Genomic DNA, 26,341 nt, shown 5'->3' with positions numbered 1-26,341 from the left:
AAGAAATATACAATTTTAACGGTTAATGATATCATAACAAAATTTGAAACTAATATAGATCCAAATATCGTTAAATCAACAGTATTATATTTTTTGCCTTTTTTAGTTTTCAAATATCGAAATTCCTAAAACGGGGAAAATGTGTTCCAAAAATTCTGTTTTTTTTTAAGTGCCCACTGTGATGTTATTTACCGTGTGCTAGTAAAAAAGCTTTGTAAGTATTTAAGTAAAATATAAGGTTAAATAAATGGGGAGCATCTGCAAGGATCGTTTCTTAGCGTTTTTAGAAGAGGGATGGGGTCTATGTAAATGTTTTATGCATTAAGTTCTCTTTTTGGATCATATAAATATAATATATTGTTACGAAATTGTACTTGAATTCAAATATAACGATTTTAAGGGCTGATTTAAAAGTAGCATAATGCTTTCAAATAACAGTGCTGTAATAGCAAACTGTAACATATCTGTGGGCATTATTAAATAAAAGCTTTCAGTTGACCATTGATCGTAAGTTGGCAACGCTGTCGAATTCGAATATTCAGTTAAAGAACATTGTAGAAATAGAGCTTTCTAGATGGTAATGCAGTGTTATAAATAGTGGCAGAGGTTGCAGTCGTGAGTGAGTTTATCAGAGACGCTTTTCGAATAAACATCAACTGAGTGCCTTAAAGTGTGTTGTGTTTTTCAAGTAAATTCGTGTACATTATAAATTGTGTCTGTATTTCTCAGAAGTTATAAACGTGTATAAAAAAATATTGAGTGGCTATTTAATTCTGTTGTTGTACATTTTAAAGAAATAAAGAGTTGTTACAATTTTGAAACTACTAAACGGCTTTTATTTGCAATCAAAAGTATCCAGTTTATTTAAAGGAAATAAATCAGCGTTTTGAAAAGGTTAAAATGTAACAATATGTATTCCCAAAGATGCGAGTATCTTTTGGATGCGAGTATCTTTTCATAGGGACGAGATAAAATAAATTTAGCAAGTTCTTTTATTTTATTCAGAATTATATTGCAAATATAGCTTATAATTTAAAAAAAATGTTCGACCCTCCGTAGCCTATTTACATTTTAAATTTTTTTCTCTTTCGTATCATAAATGGATTTTTGGAATTTTTTTTTTTAAATATGTGACCCGAGGTGACCATCAACTCAGCTTCAATTTTGTGAAATTTCGTTACGATATCTTCAATAGTTCCCGAGATGCATCGTTGTCTTAAAGTAATGAGTTAAAAAGCAAATGTATAAGTAGTGAAGAGTATTCAATTAATCGGATTTCTGGTTTAATTGGTTAATCGAGCAAATATTTAATCGGGGTTTAGATTTAATCGGTTAATTTTAAATTATTCGATTAACCGAATATTTCTATTTAAATTTGAAACTGAAAAATTATTCGGTTTCTTTGTTATTTGAAAATCGGCAATTTATTAATCGGTTAATCGATGGAATTACCCAAGTATATAGCATTTCAACTCATTACTTTGTAGTGTAAATTTTAGTTGAGATGTTCTTAAACTGTCTTTGATATCAGACATTGACAGATAGATAACAGATGTCTAAAGTCTTATCAATATAACAGAATTATAGGTTTATGCATTTATGATTAAGATGACTGAAACCAGTTTTATAGCAAAGAAAGATAATGATTGTTATTCTATTCTTCTCAGTAGGGCTTTGAAAGGAAGCAATTTTTAATGGAATTCTGAAATTTTCATTCCAAAATTATTATTTTTTTCTTTTATGGCTCCCACTGTTTTCTCCAGTTTACTAGAAATTTCACGATAACACAACAATTAAATAATAATAATAAAAAAAATCTACTACGAGAATTTCTTTAAGTGTTTGAACGTTTGTACGTATGAGTTTATAAGTGCATTATTCAATTCAATTCTATTTTTTATTTCTATTTTTTTGTAGCTGTTTTTGTTGTTGTTATATCTTGTATAATAAAAGACGGGGAAATAGATGTTTGCAACCACAACACCAACAACAATATTCTAAAGATTTTTCCGGGGAATTACTAACAGCAGAGAAGTGCTTTAAATGTAGTGGTGTTTATAAAAACAAAAACAAAAAACTAAAATTTGATTATATCATGCAAACAAATAATTATTGCATAATTTTTTTATTAAAAACACTAGAAATAATGACAATTTATTTATATAGCCTTTTTTTTATTTGTTGAGCAGATAAGCAAGCACCTTTTTGGAAAGTATTATTATTTTTATTTATTTTAGATTTATGACTTTCAACTAAGTATTTTTATTTCAGTTAATTAAAATCATATTTAAGTTTGTTTTTATACTCATAAAATTTGTATTTTATTTTGCGATTTCATAACACTTTCAATTACGTATGAGTTGCTGCGACAGCAAAACAAAATATTCTCAATAAAATTCAAATCAATTTCTCAACTCAACCCAATGAATGCCATAATGATTATGTGTTTTAGTTTTTGTTTTTTTTTTTCTTATTCATTTTTTGAAATGCAAAATAGCAAAAATCAACCAGCAACAAAATAATATTTTATAAAACAAAAACAAATTTTTATACATTTTGTTTTAAATTTTAATTTCAATTTGATTTCATTGAAATTGTGTGTATGCTGCTTGCTGGCTGCGTTTATTTATTAAGAGCATTTTTATGGTTACAGGCAGCCGAGACAATGTAATAATAATGTTGACATATTGTATATCAGCTGAAAGGAAATTGTAGCTAGTTTTCGAAAGTGTACAGAAAAATTGATTTAACAGGGCAACAAAATTTAAAAAATTACTCAATTTTTATGATTTGTGGTTCCAGCACTATTAAGAGGTTTTTTAAAAAAATTTAAGTAAAATTGTGATTTTTTTAAACTTTTCTCCACCTAATTACTGATTTCTCAAAAAAAGTCAGTCCGTTGTTATTAAAATAAACTTAGAAAAGTTGAGATTTACATAGCCTTTAATCCGTTTATATATTGAGTTTCAACCGGCTCAGTAGTTCGGAGTTATAATAACAAATTGAAATTACGTGAAAATAACAAAATTTTTTTGTTTTAAAAAAATCATGAAAAATCTAAAACGGCAGAAATTGTTTAGATTTATTGCTTTATCGCAAAGCCACATATAATAGCAACAAAATGATATATTGAGCATAAAAATCGATTGATAATTTTCGAATTTATGCACAATTAAGTGAATTCGCTCATTTTCACAAAATTTCAGTTTTTTGTTTGATATATATAAAATTGAGTAGTAAATGTTCTTCTTTTGAATTATTGAATTTTGAAAACATTTTGCCCATGCTATATACAAAACTTCACATATATTATGCATTTCGATCGGCTCAGTAGTTTCGGAGTTATAATAACAAATTGAAGCAAAAAATATATTTTTTACAAGAAAATAGCAAATTTTTTTGTTTTAAAAAAATCATGAAAAATCGAAAACTGCAAAAATTGTTCAGATTTATTGCTTTGTCGCAAAGCCACATGTAATAGAAATAAAATGAGATATCAATAATAAAAATCGAGTAATTATTTTCGAATTTATTCACAATTAAGTGAATTCGCTCATTTTCACAAAATTTTAGTTTTTTTGTTTGATTTACATAAAATTGAGTAGTAATGTTCTTATTTCGATTGATTGGATTTTAAAAACATTTTCCCCGTACTATGTACAAATCTTCATATATATCTTACGTTTCAATCGGCTCAGAAGTTTCGGAGTTATAATAACAAATTGAAGCAAAAAATATATTTTTTACTTGAAAATAGCAATTTTTTTTTGGTTTTAAAAAAATCATGAAAAATCGAAAACGGCAGAAATTGTTCAGATTTATTGCTTTATTGCAAAGCTACATGTAATAGGAACAAAATGAGATATCGGTCATAAATCGATGGATTCTTTTCGAATTTATTCACAATTAAGTGAATTTGCTCATTTTCACAAAATTTTAGTTTTTTTGTTTGATTTACATAAAATTGAGTAGTTAATGTTCTTATTTCGATTGATTGAATTTTAAAAACATTTTCTCCATACTATGTACAAATTTTTGCACATTATTGCGTTTCAATCGGCTCAGCAGTTTCGGAGTTATAACAGCAAATTGTAGCAAAAAATATATTTTATACTTGAAAATAGCAATTTTTTGTTTTGTTTTAAAACAATCATGAAAACTCGAAAACGGCAGAAATTGTTCAGATTTATTGCTTTATTGCAAAGCTACATGTAATAGGAACAAAATGAGATATCGATCATAAAAATCGAAGGATTCTTTTCGAATTTATTCGCAATTAAGTGAATTCGCTCATTTTCCTTTGGAAGTTTCAGCAAACGGTTCTCAATCCTTTGGCAAAAACAGAACTAAGTACTTAAATATTCAGTTAATAAATAAGTAATTTTAAGACTAATTCTAGTAAGGCTATGTAGTATATGTATAATGTAGTCATTCAAAAGTATCCCAGCAAAAACTTGCATTGCATTGTAATGAGTTAAAATTACACTTCACTACCTATACATCGGGATCTTAACTCATTACACTGAAGGCAAGTACTTACCCAAACGCTTACAAAGAGGCAGTTAAATAAGTTATTACTATTAAGTCTATTACAAATTGGCTTACAAAAATTGTTCTTCATTTATTTTCTAAGATATGGTTACGATTTTGCATTAGCGATTCGAAAATAACAGTCATTATGTTTATAAGCATATCCATCAGTAGAAGCTTCTACTTATCAACTATTATTATTAGCATTGTTTGTAAGTATGGCAGCACTAAACATTTAAGCTGCTGACATTAACATTGAAAGCTCTTGAATTCGAGTATTCTAGTTTTGTCCGTTAAGAACAATCGAGGCTACTCGAATGAAGATGGCACTATCTATAAATAGTGTCTGCGGTTGCAGTAGTGAGTGAGTTTATCATAGGCGCTGTTAGAGTTAACATCAACTGTCTTGTACATTATAAAGTGTCTTGTACATGGAAAACACTGAGTCACTAAGTATTTAAACTGTTGTTGTATAAATTTGTATAAATAAAGAGTTGTTATAATTTTGAAACTACTTAACTGCTTTTATTTGCAATCAAACCACCGTTTTTAAAAGGTAAAAATGTAACAATATCAAAAAAAACAAATTAAATGAAGACAAAATATTTTAAATCAATCCGGATTAATTCAATGTTTTTTATTATGAATTAATTCTGAATTTCATAAACAATTTCTTATATATAAGATTAAATGTCAGTTATTACTGAACTACTTATAAGTAATGCAGTTGGAAGTCATTGAAAAGTAAGTTGTTTCATTATTGCAAGTCTTTAGAAGTCATGGAAAAAGCTATTCAGTATCAAATGTTTGCTGGGAAGCTTTAGAAAAACCTCCCACAACATGCGTAACTTGTTGGCCTTTTTCTCACCGCACTAAAAATGAATGTAACAGTATATTTTAAAGTATTTTCCTATATACTAAATAAATATTTATACATGTAAGTAGATAGAAATCTAACTATAAAAATACATAAATATATTTAATACTCATAATATAAGTAATCTATGTATTTAAATAGATCTTATATAGTATATTTTTATATTCATATAACTATACATTCATCTGTTTATCTGAATTACAATATTTTTTTTTTTGCATTGACATAACTTAAAGATACTGAAAATTTCTTACAGAGAGAAGAAAAACAATCTACATACAATAAATATGCAATATCTATTATTGTTATTACAAGTACGAATATACACATATGGGAATGTGTGTAATGTGTAGCAGTAGTACGTATCTAATATCTATTATTTCTACTTGTAACAAGGTTATTTTTGTAATATAGAACATTATACAACAATTGCCAACTATAATATTATCATTGCTGTTATAACAACAACAAGAATAAATAAATACAAACAACAGCAGCAGCAGCATGTAATAGTACTTACAAATGCCTGTGTCAAAATGTGTAAATTTTGTATTTAAATATATGCAAAAATACAATTTCAACAGTTTGTTAAAGTATTAATTCAAAATATTAGTTGTAAACATAATTAAAAATGTGATAATGTTGCATTAAATAAGGTAATGCCAAGCAATTATTGATGAATTAACTTTTCAATGACTTCTGCAACCAAATGCATTACTTGGAAGTAGTTTAGTACTGGCTGTAATCTAATCTGTTAAAATTTAAATTGTTGATTATTTCAAGTAGCTTAAATGTATTGTCTTTTATTAAGTTATATATTACAACCAATTTTTGTAATTTTGCAGCATTTTCGAAAATTCGAACTTAATTTCGAAATTTGAAAATATGCAACAAATTACTATTTTAAGCAGTTTAATTAAGAAAACTTATATATTCTTTAAGACTTATTTATTATTAGCCAGTTTTCGAATTTCGAAATTAATTTTCATGGCTTATAAACTATTAAAACTAAATTTTATTATATATTTAATTAGTTTTCTCTCCAAATATATATTTTTTATTGGTATTTTAATGATATATTATAATTTTGCAGCATTTTCGAAAATTCGAACTTAATTTCGAAAATTGAAAATATCCTAGAAATTATTATTTTAAGCTAAATAATTAACAAAACGTATATATTTTGTAATTTTTATTTAGTTTTAGCCAGTTTTCGACTTTCGTAGTAGTTTTTTCTCAAAATATAAATTTTTTTCTTGATTCTATTCCTTCATGTGTCTGCTAGCCATGTCTGAACATTGTTTTGGTATTTATTTCATAGACATCTAAAATGTTTTTATATACATACATATAAATAGTTTTATTAATTTATTTTTAATTTTAAGTTTTTGCATTGAAATGTGTTGATTTTCTATTTCAATTTTATACACATAAAATTTGTCAAGCTCTATCAACTAAACTATAAGTAAATTGAAATGCAATAAAGACATTATTCATGCAATTTAAGTAGAATGAAATTCACTAAAGTTTTAATTTTCTCAAAATACTTCAAAAAATGTTTGCAATAATTTGTTAATTATTTCATTTTAAATAAGAATTAAACATCTCTCTGTTAAATCGATTTACGCACATGTAGTTCCATTTTTGAAAAGGCCACCAGACAGTAAATGTTATGTGCGGGAAGTTTAGCTTTACTTATCTAATTTGAAAAAAAGTGCCTCTGAAGCGCACTGATTGCTCACCAAATGTTATGGGGATTGTTTTCCATCGATTTGTGCGGTTTTTTGATACGGAAGATAAAGATCGACCAGCCAAAAAAGTTTGAAGACCAAAAATTGGAGTCATTACTCCATGAACATGGTTCTAAAACTCAACAAGAGCTTGCTAAGTTAATGGGAGCTACTCAAGCGGCAATTTCAAAATATTTGCATGTAGCAGGATTCCTCCAAAAGCAGGGAAATTAGTTACCATAAGAATTAAAGCTGATTTTGCATGTCTGAAATGAAAAATTGATCCATTGCAATAACCCGAAGCGTAATAGATCGTATGTGATGTCCAGCCGAATTGACACCAAATCCAAATATCCATGGTGGCAAGATATTTCTCTGTATGGGGTGGGAGCAAGAGAATCCTATCTATTATGGGCTGCTGAAATCTGACCAGAACATCACAGTGAACCTGTACCGAATGCAAATGATTCGTTTGAAACGAGCATTTTCCGAAAAACGCCCAGAATATGCTCGTCTACATGTTGTTGGGAAGTTTTGCCTCACCCGCTCTATAGTGTAGACTAGTTGTTTAGATCGATGCATACTGCACTCTTTGGGATACAATTCACTATGGAACAGATGGTCAGTTCTTTTGGCTCGGAATCCATATGTTGCCAGAAATATGAGAAAACATCAAAATTCAGCATTTTTAAGTCATGCACCCTCAATTTGTTAGCGTTTGTGGTGAGTATTGACCTCTAAATACATTAGCTTGTTAAAATAATGGGTTAAAATGCTACTGAGTAAACAGTGAAAATCAATTATATATGTAGTTCTAATCAATAGTGATGAATTTATGAACCTTTTCCGGAAACCCTTCCATTAAGGTTTTTATAGTGCTTGCTGTCACCGTTTAAAATCTACCACACTTGTAGACACCTTTTTTGTCCTCTTCAATTCTCTTTTTTAACAAGAACCCAATATCTCTCTACTGGCCTTAGCTCCAGCACATTATTGTTTCTGTACCACTCAAGACCTTGTTTACCATAGTGACAGGATGCCAAATAAGGCCAAAATTAAGTGGACATATTAAGAAGTTAATGAATGGAATGATCCTCTTTTTTAAACATTTCGGTATTTATAGAGCCCTTTGTAACAAATGTTTAGCTTCTTTTGCCGCAACTGCATATTGCTTAGCAGAGCCTTGAATGTTTTTAAACCTGCATAGGCTTTAACTTTTCCTACCAAATAGTCCGAGTACCGAGCTAACCGGACTGTATTCCTACCTGAAGTGTTGGGAGCTCTTTTGAAAAACCTTTCTGATTATTGGATTCAGAAACATCATGTGGATCATTCCTTCTACCTGAACCAGGTTTTCTATCAACGGACAAGTTCTCCCGATACCGTTTATTAACATTGGAATCAGTATGACGGCACACCTTTGATTATTTGGCCAACTTTTTGTTGGACTAAGTTGGGTTTTGTTGAAAATATTTAAAAATTTTAGTACGCACTTTTTTCTCGTGACTCATTTCAGATTAACAATAAATGACATTAAACATAATACTTTTCAAAGGTAACTTGATCAAAAAAATCATATAATACTTGGGAAATGTGTGTTAGGGTTTTTTCGATCTCACTCCTTACTTTGTTTTGATGTGTAGATTTATGTTGGTCCAAGACATGAGAGCAGTTTGCGATTAGCCCATCGTTCAGTAAAGCTTGATAGTTTTTTCGACGTTCACAATTATTTTGTATAACTTCTAAGGAATTCTCATGTAGTTAAGACTATTTTACACATAGAAAATCTAACTAATTTAGACATAACAAAATAGACTAGTAGGTCCATTTGGTAAAGGAAAAAAGTTACAGTCGGAAAATCCAGCTTTAAGTACATACTTTAAAGTGATTGATCTAGTCTTTAACTTATTATTTTAGTGACAACAAAGCAAGTTATTGCCTCCAATGTTATAATCCGGTTAAAACAAAAGATTTAACCCTCCGTTAATTGCAATCATTCTCAATTGAGACTAGTCGCAATGTATCAACCAGACCAGTTGCGACTAACGGGGTATTAAAATACTAATAAATAATAATTTTGGCAGTTCAATGTATTAGTTTGTAATACAACATTTCACCTAAAATCTCTGAAAACCAAAAAAATATTTGCTCCAGTATTCCAAAACGTAAGTAAAGACCAACTTGAAACTTTACACAAATGTAGCAGAGACTTCAATTACTATCACACATTTTGTTTAAATCTTAAAAACATATTGGTTTTTGAGATATGAGGCCTTACAGTGAAGAACGACCTTTGACCCTGAGATGTATATATAGCCTTTTAATTATAAGTAGACTAATTAACAATCCAAGAAGTATTCTTTATCCTCAAGATCATTTTAATCCACTAACTACTCTATACATTGTTGAACTGTTTATTTATTTAGATCGTTTCCAATAATTCCCAGCAGGCACTCATGTAATTTTTTATTTCTAGTTTCTGTCTTTTGCAAATATTCAAGTGTACTCTTGTTTATTAGCAGTATTTTCTAAGAATTCTTAAATTTTCATTGTAAAATTTTTGTTTAAACAAAATAAAAAAATTATACAACCACTAAAGGCACAACAAAAACACAAAAATTAAATACGTAAATTTACATGACACTAAATCGCTGTTGCTGTCGTTGTTGTTTGTTTTTTTGTTTTGCTTTTTGAAGTATGCACTATTGTGCACTATTTGTTGTTGTTGTTGATGTTATTGTTGTTAGTAATATGTTTATAAATACAGCAACACGTAAGTGATTGAGTGAGTGAGGAGAGTCTGACTGTTCATTGGCTGGGTGGGTTGGTTGGTGGTTTGGTTTGGTTCTGATTTGTTTCTATTTATTTTTCACACAATCATTATCAACCTCGTCATAATTATCATGTTAATCATCGTAATCAACACTTTTGGGATTTTCTGAATGAAAACGTAAAAAAACCAACAGCAACAACTAAATATGAATAATTGTTTAATGTTTTCATTTCTTTTTTTTTTTTTTGATAATGTACGAACGACTGCGAGTATCTTAAAGATATTACGTTGAACTGCTAATATAAAATATTGGGCTCCCACGATGATTTTTTTGGTGTCATTTTCTCTTATTATTTTTGCGCAATGCAAAAATTTGTTTCTCTTAGTTGTTTCATAATCACTAATACTTTTGCATGCAAAGTACTTGTGAATTTTTTCGTACTCTTTGAATTTGTTGTACTCTTTTTTGATTTTGAATGTTTGAATTTGATTTGGTAACGTTTAAAAAAAATAATCAAATAAAAACAACAAAACGACAATGTTATGTAGTCTATAGTGTTGCCAAATAAGAAATAGATATGATGCCCAAAAGTATTGGCCTAAAAGCCAATTTAAAGTAAAACTGTATACGGATCGGACAATTACTAAATTGGTTAACCGCTCACAAATCTTTATAGAACCCTTTGATATTAGGCAACTTAGTTGAGCAAGACCTTTGCTTAACAACAAAACAACATCCTAAATGTTCTTCTCCTTAACCCGATCTTACCTCTGACATCAGCAAACACAAGATGCAAGCAAGTAATGTGAAAGGGGTCATAATTCTTCGTATTCTGGGAGAATTAAATCCCGATTAGTTTCTCTTATACAATTTCTACTTAAGAAAATCATTCAACGAACATAAATTTTTTACAAGTACATACATATTAGAGATCGTGTTACTAAAATGTATGATGATCGGTTCATAATTATTTAGATGTAGTGTTAACTAAATTAACATAAATATGTTTGATAAACATAGAAATCATTTGAATCATTGGAAATCGGGAATCTTTCCTATGATGTATCGATAGAATAGCTAAAATCTTTCCACATTAGCTCGCTGCTCTTATGAATGAATCAGTAGTTTTGGATTTCATATTGTTGGCGAAAGAATCTTTGCAATATCTGGCATGTACCTCCAAAATAAACTTTGAAGTTACAATCCCTAAATGGATGCAGTGATGAATAACATATTCTGAGTGCATGTTATTCCAATGAGCATTGCTCTGAATTATAATGCCCAGAATGTCAAGGAAATACGATAATTCAATTGAAAGGTAACTGCATCAAATACATAAAATATAATTCTTTAGAAAAGTTAGAGTTCGAAGGTTAGCATTTTAATAACAAGAGGAGCTTTTACTGAGGACTACGAGCAGGGTGTTCGTGTTTCCTCTTGCCTCATTATTTTACACGACGAAGACTTCCAATTTTTTTATATAAGTTTTTATTATTACGCCTTAAACTGAATGATTCCTCTCAATATTTTATACTTTTGATTAAAACAACCTCTCGATTTAATTGAAACTTCCATTTCCAGCATAATTATGTTTTTAGACTTAGAATTTAAAAGATTGTTGGGGAGATAAACTTTGATCAGCTGTTCGTCTACATCTACTTCAGGGTGTAAATGATAGAGTGATCTAGTCCGAGTGTGCTGGACTATCAGTTTCGATTCCCGCCAAAAACTCTGGGTTTTACTGCAGACAAGCCAAAATAATGTTTTCAGAGGTTTCAAAAGTTTGTGTTAGCTTAAATAAAATTCCGTTCCAAATAACAGAATAGAGAATCCCACATTTCGCTATACAAAATGGCAACAATTTGAGCTCACATTTAACTCAACAGAGTACTGTTATGTAGTATTTACCTCTTACTCTCTGATTCTGTATGAATTGTTTTAGTTTTTCATGATTGTATTGTGGGAACCAGTGTTACCATTTACGTGTCTATCAACGTTTAAATTTTGTTTCAATTCGGTTAAATGGATTTGATTTTAGACTCAATAAGCTTCACTTTAAGTTGTAGGTAAAGTCATCTAAAAACCTTTCCCCGATTATTTTCAAAATCCAGAAATATTTTATGGGAAAGATTATTTTAAAGATTCAGATTAACTCTACAGATTCCGATGTTATCACAAAGGATCTAACACTTTAATATAAAAAAGAAAAGGTTTTTTTTGGATTTACTAAAAATTGCTGTTATATTTCTGTATATACCCATCATCATGTGCCATCTGTCTGTTAAAATCAACTCTCCGAAGCCCCCAAATAACTTACATACTGATTGATACATCAATATACTTATTTCACATAGTCCTGTACCTCGTTTCTGTATTGTATGTGAGAAACTTTTCATTCGAAACATTTATAAACTTCCTGTTAAACACAGGGCGGGTATTAGTAAATCGTTAACTGTGTCTGTACTTTTGATGTATTCAATTTAAACATTACCTAAGTCATCCTGTTAAAAACTGAATGACTACTAGAATTTAAAAATTTTTTTCGATGCGAAAACTTCTCACAAGTTACAGAAACGAGGTACTGGTTCGGTTTCTATTTAAATCCGGGAAAATCTGCCTACAAATGGTTGATATATACCTTAGGCAATTATAGGTATTAATTATTACTTGTGTTACTTTCTTTTGGGGATAGATTGGAGAAGGAAAGGGGGTGAAAGGAGGAGAAAATTTTTTATTTGACAACTCTGTAATCGCTCGTTATGTTTGTTATTAGTACAGTTTGCAGCGCCTCCAGTGGTGAGTAGGCGCATTATCAAACGCGATAACCAATTAAGCCACAGCAGCCTCATCTGAATTACTAAGTCTTTAACATAGACAGTATGGTTGTCTAATGATAAACCCATATAAATTCACACGGCAAGTCTCAAAATCTATAAAATATTTTTAATATTTTGTGATCGATTTGAAAAACATTTGACAATAATAAGCTTCTCAACAAAAGGATGGTTTACCCCAAATTTTAAAAAATAGATTTATTCTAAAATTGTTTAATAACATCAATTCGAAATTCAAACCTGTCTTCTAAGGTTTGAGAAACCTTTGAGAGTTATGTTTGATATCAAATGAAAGTCATACAATTTCACTTTGTGTATGTTGGTTGTTCAGATTATTCTTAGAGATATCCAAATACAAACTCAACCATTAGGGGTTGTTTTTTGTTATCAAATTTTCTTAAAGATTTGATAAAGGGTTTGAAATAACGAGTGACGGCATAAAAAGTCATAATTTTTCAAGCTTCTGACTTTGTGTTTGTTGGTGGTTTTGATTATTCATAGTGATATCTAGTAAACATTGAGGTTCGTTCTCAAATTGAGAATGATTTGAAATCAAAGCCTTTCTCAAATGTAAAATTATCTCATAGTGATATCCAGTGATATAGGCAGCCGTCGAAGCAAGAAAGAACAGCTCACTTGGCTCCATACAGTAGGTCCCTTTGTGTTAACTTGAGAATTATTTAAAAAAAACTTTCTTTAACAACGTTTAGGTTTTCTGAACAATTGGCAATGTTTTTTCTCAAATTCTATTAAACTTTTGATGAGGGGTTTGAAATTACATTTGACTTTGGTTTTGCTGAGTATAGACCCAAACTAATACACAACAACCTCAATGAAAAAACTAATTAATTTATAAATAAATTTAGCACAAGTACTTTAATTGGCCTTAGAACAACTTAAAAATCTTTTTGCAATAAAATTTACTGGCAACACTGGTATGAACCCTTCAGCCTACTTCGCTTCACCTCTTACCCAAAAAATCAACAGTTTACACTAAATGTGTGTGAGTGAGCGCTGACACGGAGTGTGTGTGAGTGAGTATCTGTGTGTGTTATGTGTTGTGTGAGCGCGTAGTGATTTTGTAACTGTTTTTTGTTTCACGCAATCCAATCAGAATTTTTTTTTGTACCACCAAAACACTTGCATAATTTTTTGTTTCGTGTTTCTTTCACATTGATATTTGATGATGAGTTTTTAAAACAAAGTTTTTCTTTGAAATTACCTTGTTTTTATTAGAAGTTTTCTGGTTAAATCTGTGTTTTTTTGTCACAATTTTTATGATTTTGTTGTTTAAAGTGAATTCTCTAATGAACAGGCCTTAAATTGTGGCGATTCTGAGTGAAACACTTTTGGGCGTAACTTGTTTTGTAAGATACTTTTTTACGTAACTACTTTGAAATTTTTTTTGTTGTTGAATTTTTGCGACATTTATTTAACAATTCATTGAAGATTGATGTCGTTTTATTTTTTTGCACTTAAAATTTGTTGAAATTTTTTCAATTTCTTAGAAATTTTACAAAAAACATGGATTTTTTTGCAATATTATTTATTTGCTTGATTTTTTTCTGACAAAATACATACAATAGATTTTGTGTTTTTATTCTCAAATTTTTTTTTCTAGCATTTCTTATTTTTTAGCACTAAAACACAACGCGTACGAGATTTTTGTATCTCCACAATTATTATAAAATCAACGGCGAGACGTGTTTTTTCTATTTCTTTTTTGAATTTTTTTTCATTTATTTTCAATGTGTTCAAAAGTTTAGCGCGCGAAGCAAAATATACAATAATTTTTAGCTTCAAGTCACCGCCGCTGTTAAAAAGCGAATGAAATTGTTCGTTCAATTTGAAATTGTCTGAGCACAATAATAATGTGTGCTGTGCTTGGCTCTAGCGTGGTCCCCAAACAATTCTCTTATTTTTTCATTAGACTCAATGTATGCGTGAGTATCTGTGTGTGCGTTCCAAGAGTCGTCATTGTGTTTACATTTGTACAGTGACTGTTGATTGCCGATTATGTCACTACAACACAAAATGAGTTTCGAAACAGCTCAGTGTGTGTTAAACAGTAGAGAGTGCTTATAACACATTTTTCTGTTTTCTGTTTTTTTGCCTTAGCTTTCTTGGCTTTTTGTATCGTTTGAGACAAAAAGTGTTGCCAGAAAATATGGAATTTTGACGTAACCATTGTTATACCCTTCAGCATGAGTGGTAAGGGTATATATTTGCCATTCATTCCGTTTGCAATTTCCACATTTTTCATTTCATTATGGTATGGTATTCAGGCAGCCGTCCAAAACCTTCGTCTGGTAGAGCTTACTTGGGTCCAATAAACGTTCCCTTAGTGATACCTGAAGAAGAAAAATGAAAACAGAAATAAGGAAAAGGGAAATAGAAGTAAAAGAAAATGGAAATCTAAAGATTAAGTTATAGTGAAATTTTCAAGAGTAGAGTGTAGATAAAAATAGAAAAGTAGGAGAGGGGTTGAGAATTCAAAGAATTCGAATAACGCAGATCATCATGGGATGGTTGCTGGGTCCCCAAGAGGTAAAATTTGCATGTCCGGTCTTATCAACTATCCGCTTTCCCTGATAAAGGCGTCCTTCACAGATAACCCGGAGAGGGTACTAAAGAACTCATCTAAAAGCCTGGCACGTGAAGTTACAGAAGAAGTGTAGGATGGTCTCTTCCTCTTCCTTATTCTGACAACTTCTACTGAAGTCGCAGCATGGGTGCAATGCCCGGTGATCATTGCCACCATGTTGCTCAGTCGTATTCGTTGAAACCGAAGTAGATACGACGTGCGTTTACAGTCCAACGCAGGCCATATCATCCTCGTGGTGGCACAGGTGTATTCAGAACCCCATCTTGCTTGGGCAAGTTCGTAATATGTGTCATGTATCAGTTCCTTGCAGGTTGACAGCGGGATTCCACAGAGGAAGTCTATCCGACATCAAGGCTCCTCTTCCCATCAAGTAATCAGCAATATCTCGGCCTGAAGGATGCTGCATCCATTTGGGAGTCTAAAGGATATTCTTATTCCGAATTCAGGAATGTACACTGACAATATGGACACCAAATTAAAGCCATTTCGCCTTATAAATTCGAACCGCCAAAATCACCTTGGGAGAATTTTTTTTTACCCGAATTTTGTTCACCAAAATTTTTTTACCAAAAACTGCTTTGATTTTTATCTTAAAGTGTACTTTGATGAAGTGTATATAAGATTCGGCACTGCGGAATATAGCAGTTACTCTTTTTTCATCTGTTTATTATCATACCAACTATATAACGGGCAGCTGTCAAAGTGTCAGAGAAATTTGCAAATATTTTCGCGATTGAGAGAGCTATGTAATCGTCTAATTAACATTAAATTCGCAAACTGTATTGCAATAGATTAGGGGTCAATGCTCGTATAAAGACAGAAATTTAAAGATAATAAAAAAAAAATACATTTTAAGATGGGGCTATCAAAAAAAAAATAAACTCAGACAGTATTCCAGACAAATAAAAAACTTTGAGGTATGAATTAAGTTTTTTAATCAGAAAGCTGATCTATAAAATGTTAAGTAATATGTTTCTTGCTTCTACAATTTGATCTTTTAGGTGTGAGAATTTATTATCTCCACTAACTATGCTCTCTAAGGGTTTGCAATATTAAGTTAAGCTCTCAAAAATATCTTAATTATATAAATATCCCAACAAAATTCAACACAAAAATTCCCTTACCGCCGCAACAGCTGAAATATCTGAAAGATATCATTTGAAACTTAATTAAAAAATATTTTAGAGAAATCTATCTATATGTCTTTAATACGTCAATAATTTTCAATCGAGATTAGTCGCAATGTATCAAACTGATATCAATAAAAAAAGGCGCGTTTGAAAATAATCTCTTCACTTTTTATTTCGAAAACATAAAAATAATATTAAAAAAAAAGTATTTAAAAGAGTGATAAAAGTAAAATTGCAGTAAAAATATATTTTTATCGACAAATAGCTTAAAATTTATGGTGTTTAAAAAAATGTACAATATAACATTTTTTGCCTATATCAACCAGATCAGTTGCGACTAACGGAGGGTTAGTCCTTGTCTACTTTACGAATAAGTAAGGATCACTTGGCCTGTTAGTATTATTCGTGATAGTAAGCAACGGATTAATATGCCTACAGTCGAAACTTACTACTGTAAGAAAGTCATTGATTATGGTTAAAGTTTGGCTCCCATGATAATTTTTTTACCAAGTTTTTGGCATATCTGCCGATACTCCTAGATTCTCTGACGGGAATCGTTTGTTATATCGTGACACCTATTTGAGTAAAATAGGATTATATAAACCCGCGTTAAGAAATGGGAAAAATTTATTTTTTCTGTTTTTGCCAAAAAAATTTTATAAAATATATACATATATGTATGTCAAAAAATTCTAGGTAAAATGTATCATTGTGAAACAAAGGACTACATACCAATCATTTTGTCATCTTTCCAGATGAAGTCTGTGGAGAGGATTTTAGATCAGCGATGCGCGTTCATATTGTTCAGATTACGAAGATTTTCTTCAATCACGTACACAATCCGAATGTAAACAAAAAACACACAGCAAGAGCGTAAAAAATACAAATAAAGGATGGGTTAGCCGACTGTAACGTAGTGTATCTTTAACGGAACGCAACAACTGATCGTTTTTGTTGTGTGTAAAGTAACGCAGAGAAATAATATAGTTGTGCATATTTACTGTAACCATTTCAATATTGTTAAAAGTTTTTTTTAACAATATTATAGTCACAGTAACTATTTACATGATTGTGGTAACCATAATATGGTTAATTTACGATTCACATGATTGTATCAACCATATATATGGTTAAATAATTATCTCCCTTTAATTATGCATAAATTAAAGGCAAATCTATTGAAACTACACTTCATTAATATCGAGAATAGACAAATCTCTTGACCGAGGAGAATATGCACTTGTATCCTTGATATATCAACTTTCGCTTTTAACAATATCAAGTCTGAGTTGTGAAGGCATTGAAACTAACAAAGAGGTAAGCGCTTGGATTATTAAGGTATTCACATAATTCCATATTTAGGCTGGTGTACTCATGAATGCCGTGGGAACTGGTAGTTCTTGATCTGAATAAAATTCTAATATAACTCGAGCTTACGAGTTGTAATGTATTGATAGTAATAAGGGGAAAGTTTCCAAATACGATTAAGGAGATGATGGAATCTGATCTGAAGTTACTGAATCAATGGGTCGCTACATGTGAACTTGGCATTAACCATTATCAAAAACATATGGCGCTTTTCACACATTTAACCACTCAAAAATGGGGTATAAATGGAAACATTTTTTGGATTAATATTCGATTATAAATGAAAATGAACACGGAATCTAAATGAAAGCGTATGTTGCTATTTACTCCTTTGATAAACTTTTGGGGAAATCTAAATGGCGAATCTAAAGAAAATAGCAAAGAATGCGTATGCTGTTATTTACACATTTGAGAAACTTATCATTAATGCAAACTCGCATTAATACATGTCTTATTTTACGAAGATCTACTGCTACTGGGACAATGTGTGGGATTCATCTTCATATGAATTCAAATTATGTTAGCCAGAATAGATAATTGAGAATCAGTGAACCTGGACACTCATTATTAATTACAGACTTTCATTATCACCAGTTATCTAAAAATTTTCGGGATGAGGAAATCATATTACCGAGAGATAACTGGAGAACAAAAATCACAATATGAATAATATGATGGCTTAAGCAGTGGTCTTGTTTGTGGAAAAGTTTGGTATTAGATAAAGTCTCAGAAACAATGATAAGTTGTGGCTGAAGCAAATGCGAAACCACTATTTAGGAGGTATATCACAATATACATACATATAGTCAAGCTACAGAGGTACACGAATATTAGATCTGAGTAGTCAGTCGTAGTCGCAGAGAACTTCAGGCTTTCAACGAACATTTCTCATTGAATGCGTGATGGGTACAAAGTCATATAAGGTATGTAATCGTGGACGACCATGATGAGGAGCGTATGTGATATTAAACACTACCTGTGTTCAATGTACTTGACATCGTACATATAAATATAAGAAATAAAAATTCACTTCGACTGCAGGACATCTCTCAAACAGGTGACTGAACCCAACATTAGGGTTATTTGTCTCCCTGAATACAGGAACCTACAAGGGAATATTAGCGTAAATGAACTGACAATATTTGATATTACTTTAATAGTTCCACAAGATCTGGTATGTAACTCGGATTTTGGTTAAACAATTTACCATATCACAATTTACTTATCACTTTCGATGGCCAGGGGATGTATAATTGTGTTATCGTATGTGGTAATTGCACAGACTTGAATTGATCGACACGCTTAATATAAGGACATCTACAGTGGCTATGGAAATTATAATGAAGTAGAGAATACAGAATATTCCACTGTCCTGCTTTGTAAAATGGCAACTATTCCTTATGGGAACTTTGACATATTGAACGATCTAGTGTCTATAACTAATACAAAATAAATGATAATCACCAGATTTTTTGAAACTGTTTCACGAATCATAAAAATAGTTGGAAAACTTAACGTGAAACTGCTCTTTTTTGTATTTCCTTATTTTTCAAGCCTTTTTTTCAATATAAGTTGACCAAATTTCGTCCGACTTAGTGCCGCATGTGCTTAAAAGTTGTACATCCTTCATTAGAATAGGTAAATATTTAATAAATTGAACGTTATTTTTTGAAAAATTTGAATTTTAGTTCGAATGATATTTGTAAAGTTCGAAGCAGCCACCATATGGCAGCTCGCTATTTAAGTTGTGTTTTATTTGTTGGTTGTATGTTACGTCACACATAAACCGCTTGATGTTTTATTTTTTTGTATTTAAATTTTAATATTTGTTGTGTAAAGAGTATTGTGAAATTCAAAGAAAACATAGGAAAAAAAAACAACATATTTTATTTCGTTCAACTTTGAAAATTCTCTAATTCAAAGCAGCTCCATAACTGTGTGTTTAAAATTCTCTTTGAAATAGTCTAACTCTTGGTCTCTGTGAATCTGTTAGATACATTTTTCTCTGTGTTGACTTAACATTTTAGCTCTTTCACTTTTGTTTCCCACATTAACTGTTTGTTAATTTTACCGGCTAAATTTTCGGTCGGCATCATAAACAAAAAAAGTTATTTGTTTGTGTGAGATATTTTTGTTGTGGTTTATTTAATTTATTTATTTTCTTTCTTTATTTTTTTTCTTTTTCATGTTGGCCAAGAAAACAAACTTGAGTTTGATTTTGATTATATCGTGGTGGGAAGAAATCACACAATTACTCGTACTCGTACTATACAAATTTTGTTATGATTGAATGAGGGTGATGTGGTGGCGTTGGTGTCAGTATGAGATTATCATGTCGACACGTTTTCTGTGTGGACCCAATGACAAAATCAGTGAGTTTGCAAATCTTAAAGAATTATTTGCAATTATTTGACACAGTCATCATTTTGTTTTAATTGAATTTACTCTTACTCATCACCCATGTTGGGGTCTTTATACATATAGTATTCTTCTTGTTTTAAAAATTATTGATAAAATACTAGTAGATATTCGTTTGTGCACCCACTCACTCATCCACAAATTTGTTAAATATTTTCAATAAAATTTGCAGTTCATTTGTTTGTATATAGAGCCAACGAAATCTCACATAAATTTTTATTTAGATTAAATGTTCATTTAAATGCATTCTTTAAAGTATTTGTATACTTGCCACAAATAATAATAATAAAAACTAATTGCACCCAAACATTTACAATTTCGATCCGATAAAAATTTCGTTACTAAGTAATATAAATATTTTAATTATATACGGTTTCAAATATAATACAAAACATGGTCAATCAATAGATATGATACATTGAAGTTTGACAATAGGAATTTAAAATCAAATTTTACTATGTTGAAAACAAAGCTTGCAGGTCCATAAAAGTCTCTCACACTAATATTGTAGTACTGTGAGAACCACCCGATATTTCTGACAAATTTGACCCTGAGACAGTCCAGATCACGAAGGAGGCTTATACCAAGATATTTTAGTCCAAACCAGTATATCGTTTCCTTCTCTTCGTCATACAGACAACAATTACTTGGATAATCCAAACGTTTTGATATATTTCAAATCATACAGTGTCGAGTCGAGTTCCAACCAATATATAAGACACTAATTGTCCCTACCTAATTTCCTTCTCTTCCAATGCCCCTTTATCCAACATAATCGATACCGCAACAAAGTTCATATGAATGCAGTATTAGTGGGTGTTCCAGAATATGGAACACCAACTAACTCGACTAGGTATTGTCCAAGTTGGACCAATGCATTAATGCTATTGAGAAGACCTTTCTTCGTTAATACATTGTAGTGGAGATCAGTGATTGATGCAAAACTTTTCACGTACTTAGATATCAATGATCGATGTCTCCAGATTCAATTCTCCAAACCAAAGACGCCAATTTCAATTTCAGACGCCATCAGTGTAGACTGCGGAGTTGCTTAGAGAATAAAAATCGAAAGCTTCTCCATATTTTATCTGATAAATATTGTGAATACCTGTCAAAGGCAGCTTTTTTTTATAAAAATAGAGTTAGTTTCAAAAATTAGTTTAAAGTGAGACATTATCATAACTATAATTACACTGTATAATACAAAAAAAATTACCGGGTCCGACCAATAAATTTTGATAGAGGAGATAAAAAAAGTCAAGCGTATCGGCGCGCCTCGGCGTTTTGAAAGTTTACATCTGAATTTCATTTGAGGTTTAAGTTTCCCAACTTTGCCACATTCTTATTGTTAATCGGCATAAGTAACCATTTGATACTTACATTTTAGGTATAAAATGTATTCAGCAAATTTATGTAAAATGTTACGGAGAACATTTTTGTAGAATATTTTAACCCTCTAAATCCTCAAGGCATGGGTCTTTTTTGTACTTCTTTTAAAAATTAGCAAAATACACCATTAAACAGGAATTTAAGGAAGGAAATTTAATTTTATTATAAGTCCCTGAATACCAAAACGGAAAATTCCACCAGAAAGTCAGAAAGTCTCATCTGTCAAAATTTATTGGTCGGACCTTATAATTTTGTAAAATTAGAATAGTGTAACAACTAGTGAGACTTTATGCACTGCGAATTTGATATTTTGTGAAGCCCTAAATCATATGAAGCAAATAATCCAGTTTAATGAAAGACCTAATACATCCGCCGGCATCATTGAGGAAAGATTGACGTTGACAGCCCATAGTAATACCGTTTGAGTGTTGGTGTCATAAACTCCGTCCCCAGTGTCACGCGTTTCGTAACAACTGATAGATATTAATATTCCACAAAGCTTGACCACCTATCACTATGCAAAGGTCGGTCTCAAACATCTAGAGAATTTGAATATGTCCAACTAGGTCGCCCAATTTGTCTACTGATATAACTGGTAGTCTAAATACAAAGAGTGCATTTACCAAATTACTGAAAGGATTAATATACAAATGAAGTGATACAAATATCCCACAATACTAATTCGGAATATATATGTAAGTATAGGTAATCTTCTACAAAATAGACGCTGCTAGACCTAGATTGGTAGTGTTGGAAATATGACTAAGTATTTCAAGTGATGATCCTTACAAGAGTAAACGCCAAGAAAGTTTACCTAATTCGAGAACACAATAAGTGAACCATTCAACGTTGGTTCGATGTGTCTTAGAACTCTATGTCTGGTTAATGGCACAGTAATAGGTTTCCCCGCATCACTTGGTAATTATATTCAGAACAAGCTGCATTCTTTTCATTGCGACATCATTAACGATATTATTAGGAAGCCAAAATTCTTATCTCATTCCAGCAGTTCACGAGGGATTGTGTACAACTTCAACATCTTATAGACACCCCTGGTTGCTGGTATGGTCTTTGATGATCCACACAACTCCAACTTCGTAACTTCAGATGATAGCATATCCAGTTCCTTCTAATATCCAAAACACCCTTTCTATGCAGTGCTTGAGTAATAGCTACACAGAGAAAACAGATTCATTGTCATGGCCAAATTTATAGCCAATCAAATGAATCGATAATATTTACATATTTTTCGGTTCTTGCAAGAGAGAGTTGAAATATCCTAATTTTTGTCACCCCAACTTAATTTGTGAGCCAGAACAGACAAATTTGGTCATTAAGACTGAATGATTCGATTAGCTACAAATTCGGTTATCCAAAATAGGTTTCTCTGTGAACATGTGACATGATCTCGGGGTCAATAAACGAATATATCGTGACTATGCTTCTAAAGTGTTTTTCAATAAGGGCGTGCCTTGGTATTTTGGCGGCATCTGTCAAATCTGACACCATGGAAAAGTAAATGATTGATAATCCCAAATGAACGTATGCAATAGGACTCCAATTTTGGCAGAAAAATCATACTTAGCTACGTCAACTAACACGATGTTCAGCAGCGATTATTCATCCACAAAAAGTAGCTTGTTGATAATAGCTTAAAACTTTGGGTGTTTAAACAAATTTTCAATAAACAAATTTGATTTGATGTATGACTTATAAATGCAGGATTTACAATAGATGACGTACCTTTTAAAAGCGGTTTTTCTTTTTAATAACTTATATAACATTTTGATGATTCCATATCAGTCATTTATTCTCAATTAGTTATTGAATATTATAAAGTTTTTTTTTGCTTCGAAAAAGTCGAATATTTGTACCAACAAAGCGTCATATGCGGGAACTTTTGCTTAACTTCTTTAATTTCAAGAAAGTGCGTCTGAAGCACACCGATTATTCACCAAAGCTTATAGCGAATGTTTTGCATCGGTTTCAACTTGCGAGATATAGTTTGAGCGATTAAGAAGTGGTGATTTTGGCACGAAGACAAAGAGCGTCCAGGCCAGCCAAAGAAGACTAAGAATTGGAAGCATTACTCCATGACGATTGTTGTAAAACTCAACAAGAGCTTGCAAAATTATTGGGAGCTACTCAAAAGAAATTACGATGAAAAATGGAACAGTAATTTTGACTTACCTGCTCAATCAACTTTGCACGATATTTTGTGCAGGTAAGTTAAAAATGCAGTTAACCTCAATGCACTTACCTGCTCATTGATGCTGCTAAGTGCATTTACAGTTTACTGCCCAAAAAAGCAGCTAACGGCAAATAATTTACATGAAGCTTTGTGATTTTTCCGTCTAAAAATAACGTCAAATTGATATTTTAGCTACTTTTAAAATTATTAAGAAGTTTACAATATATTTTTCATTCAAAATCGTATTTTTCTTATTTGTTTTGATTTAATTTTGTATTAGGCAGCTAAATTAAATTTTTTTCATGAAAACCAGTTATAGCTTCCAAAAGTATTATGCACTTATCTTAAATATGCAGGTATGAACAATGCACTTAAATTAACGGGATCTATGACTATTTATGGACCGATCGTAACAAAATTTGGTGACATGAATTCGGTATATATAAAACTTATTTGGAACGATATTTGTGTATATACCTATGTATATAAATTAAACATTTATGACCGATAAAGTGTAATTTTGTATGTGAAATAATGGACCGATTTCAGCCAGCTTCAACAGCCTTCGTTCTTGGGTCAAAAAAATTATATATACCAAATTTTATCGAAATATCTTCAAAATTGCGACCTGTACTGTGCGCACAATGCTTACATGGACAGCCAGACAGACGGACGGACGAATATCGTTTCAGATCGACTCAGAAAGTTATTCTGAGTCACAGAAAATCACAGAAGATCGAATTCATCATTCTGATACGTGTTAAGAAAATAAATGCATTCTTTATGAAAAAAATTTACTTACGGTCACGAACGTACGAAATTTTGCAAATAAAAAAAACTTTATTTAATTGTAACCGAGAATTTTTTTTTTATTTACAAATTAGTGACACCGAACTTAATTAAAATGTGTTCTGTCTGGCTCCAGTTGACGTTTAATGCAAAGCAATTACAATAAAATGATGTTTTCGGTCGCGAACGTACGATTAAAACATAGATAAGAAACAAAGTAAAAATCAACCGTTAATCGAACTTTTGTTGTTCTCCTTACACTTTTCTCTTCTTAATTGATTGTAATAGAGTGATTTTGAAGAAAGAGTGCAAACATAATATATTTTTTACATGTAAAATAATTAAATATAAAATTGTCTTTAGAACTAGCTTAAAAAGAAAATATAAAATTTTCCAGTTTCCAGCCGAAATTTCTCAATTAAAACAGCTGAGATATGCTATGAAACCATTCTATTATAAAAACCATAATTATAAAAAATAAAACACGATGATTATCGACATTTTATTTTTCGATCCTGGTAGGCCATTCAGGGGAAATGCCCATATATAAACAACGGAACAATGTGTTGTCTGAGCTGGGCAAGGGAATAAATGGAAGACATTTCAACCGTATTAAATTGAGGTTGAGAGCCGTGTATATAGATCAATGATGTTCATTTCATTGTGCTTTCGCGCTGAGTAACAACACACATATTCTTATTCTCTTTAAAAGAGCATAACAAATGTCTAATTTTTTTAAGAAATTCATTAAGCATTGTTGTTGGTTGGTTTTTAGACGGAACATAGCCAACATACGCGTTTCAATTACAATTGAACACAATAAAATAAAGTCAAAAATAAATACAAAATTTAAGAGAATTTCGGACTTACAATGTTTATTTTTTCATTTCCTTAAAATTTAAATTACATTCATTTAATAAATTGGTTTTATTTGACAAAAATTCTAAATCTAAACTTTCTTCATTTTGTTATTATTTTAAGTGTTTGACATTATGTTTGCTGGGTAGCTCTCTCACCAATACATCTTAATTTTTATTTTTGAACATCACTGATATAGATAGATACTAGTGGTCGACATCTCAAGTTTTAATACTAGAATTGCTCTCGCGGCAGTATCGATAGTGTGGAAAACAGAGCATTTATCATGAAATCTAAGATCAGTGTTGTCTGATTAGGGGATTTTTCCCCAAATTGGGGATTTTATTTTGTAAATGGGGATAAATAATTTGGTTTGGGGATATGGGGAACAGTTGGGGAAATATTGTATGTTTTGGGGATTTTTGGAATATTTTTGGGGATTTTTATTTTTTCATTTTAGTTTTCGTATTTACTGAATTGTTTTATTTAATTTATGCAAGAGTTTATTTTAAAATCGAAAGAAAACATTGAACTTTAAGTCTGATAAGTCGTAAAATTTCAACAATATGCTATTTGACATTTTATACTGGCAATCCTTGATATTATGTGTTATCAATAAACGTGAATGTTTGTTTTAGAAGAAGAATTTGTAACGTTAAAAATGGCAAAAAATAAAACTGCAAATTGAAATATTGGTCTCAAGGTATTTCTTATGGAATAAAATCTGAAATTTAAATGTATATAAAGAAAGGTATTCATTTCAAAATTAAATGGAAAATTACACTGAGTTCTTAAAATTGGTTATAGTTTGTTAAAAATACAACTTTTTGTGTAATTTTTATTTTTTT

At 30.7% G+C, this 26,341-nt stretch overlaps 1 protein-coding gene across 2 annotated transcripts in view; it reads right to left on the bottom strand.

Annotated features, from left to right (window-relative positions):
* LOC135955916 (uncharacterized) overlaps nucleotides 1-14,604 on the bottom strand; it is a 93,188-nt gene extending 78,584 nt beyond the window's left edge. The window contains exon 1 of one of the 2 annotated variants that reach the window (XM_065506339.1): nucleotides 13,718-14,604. The gene's annotated coding sequence lies outside the window, so the exon portion shown is untranslated. The remainder of the gene's footprint in view (nucleotides 1-13,717) is intronic. The other variant, XM_065506340.1, reaches the window with a different exon arrangement.
* Nucleotides 14,605-26,341: the final 11,737 nt, after the last annotated feature.

The sequence above is a fragment of the Calliphora vicina genome, chromosome 3 (genome assembly GCF_958450345.1).
Source record: "Calliphora vicina chromosome 3, idCalVici1.1, whole genome shotgun sequence".
Classification (NCBI taxonomy): domain Eukaryota; kingdom Metazoa; phylum Arthropoda; class Insecta; order Diptera; family Calliphoridae; genus Calliphora; species Calliphora vicina.
Note: the sequence above shows the minus strand (reverse complement) of the source record. Positions and strands in the feature narration are given on the sequence as shown.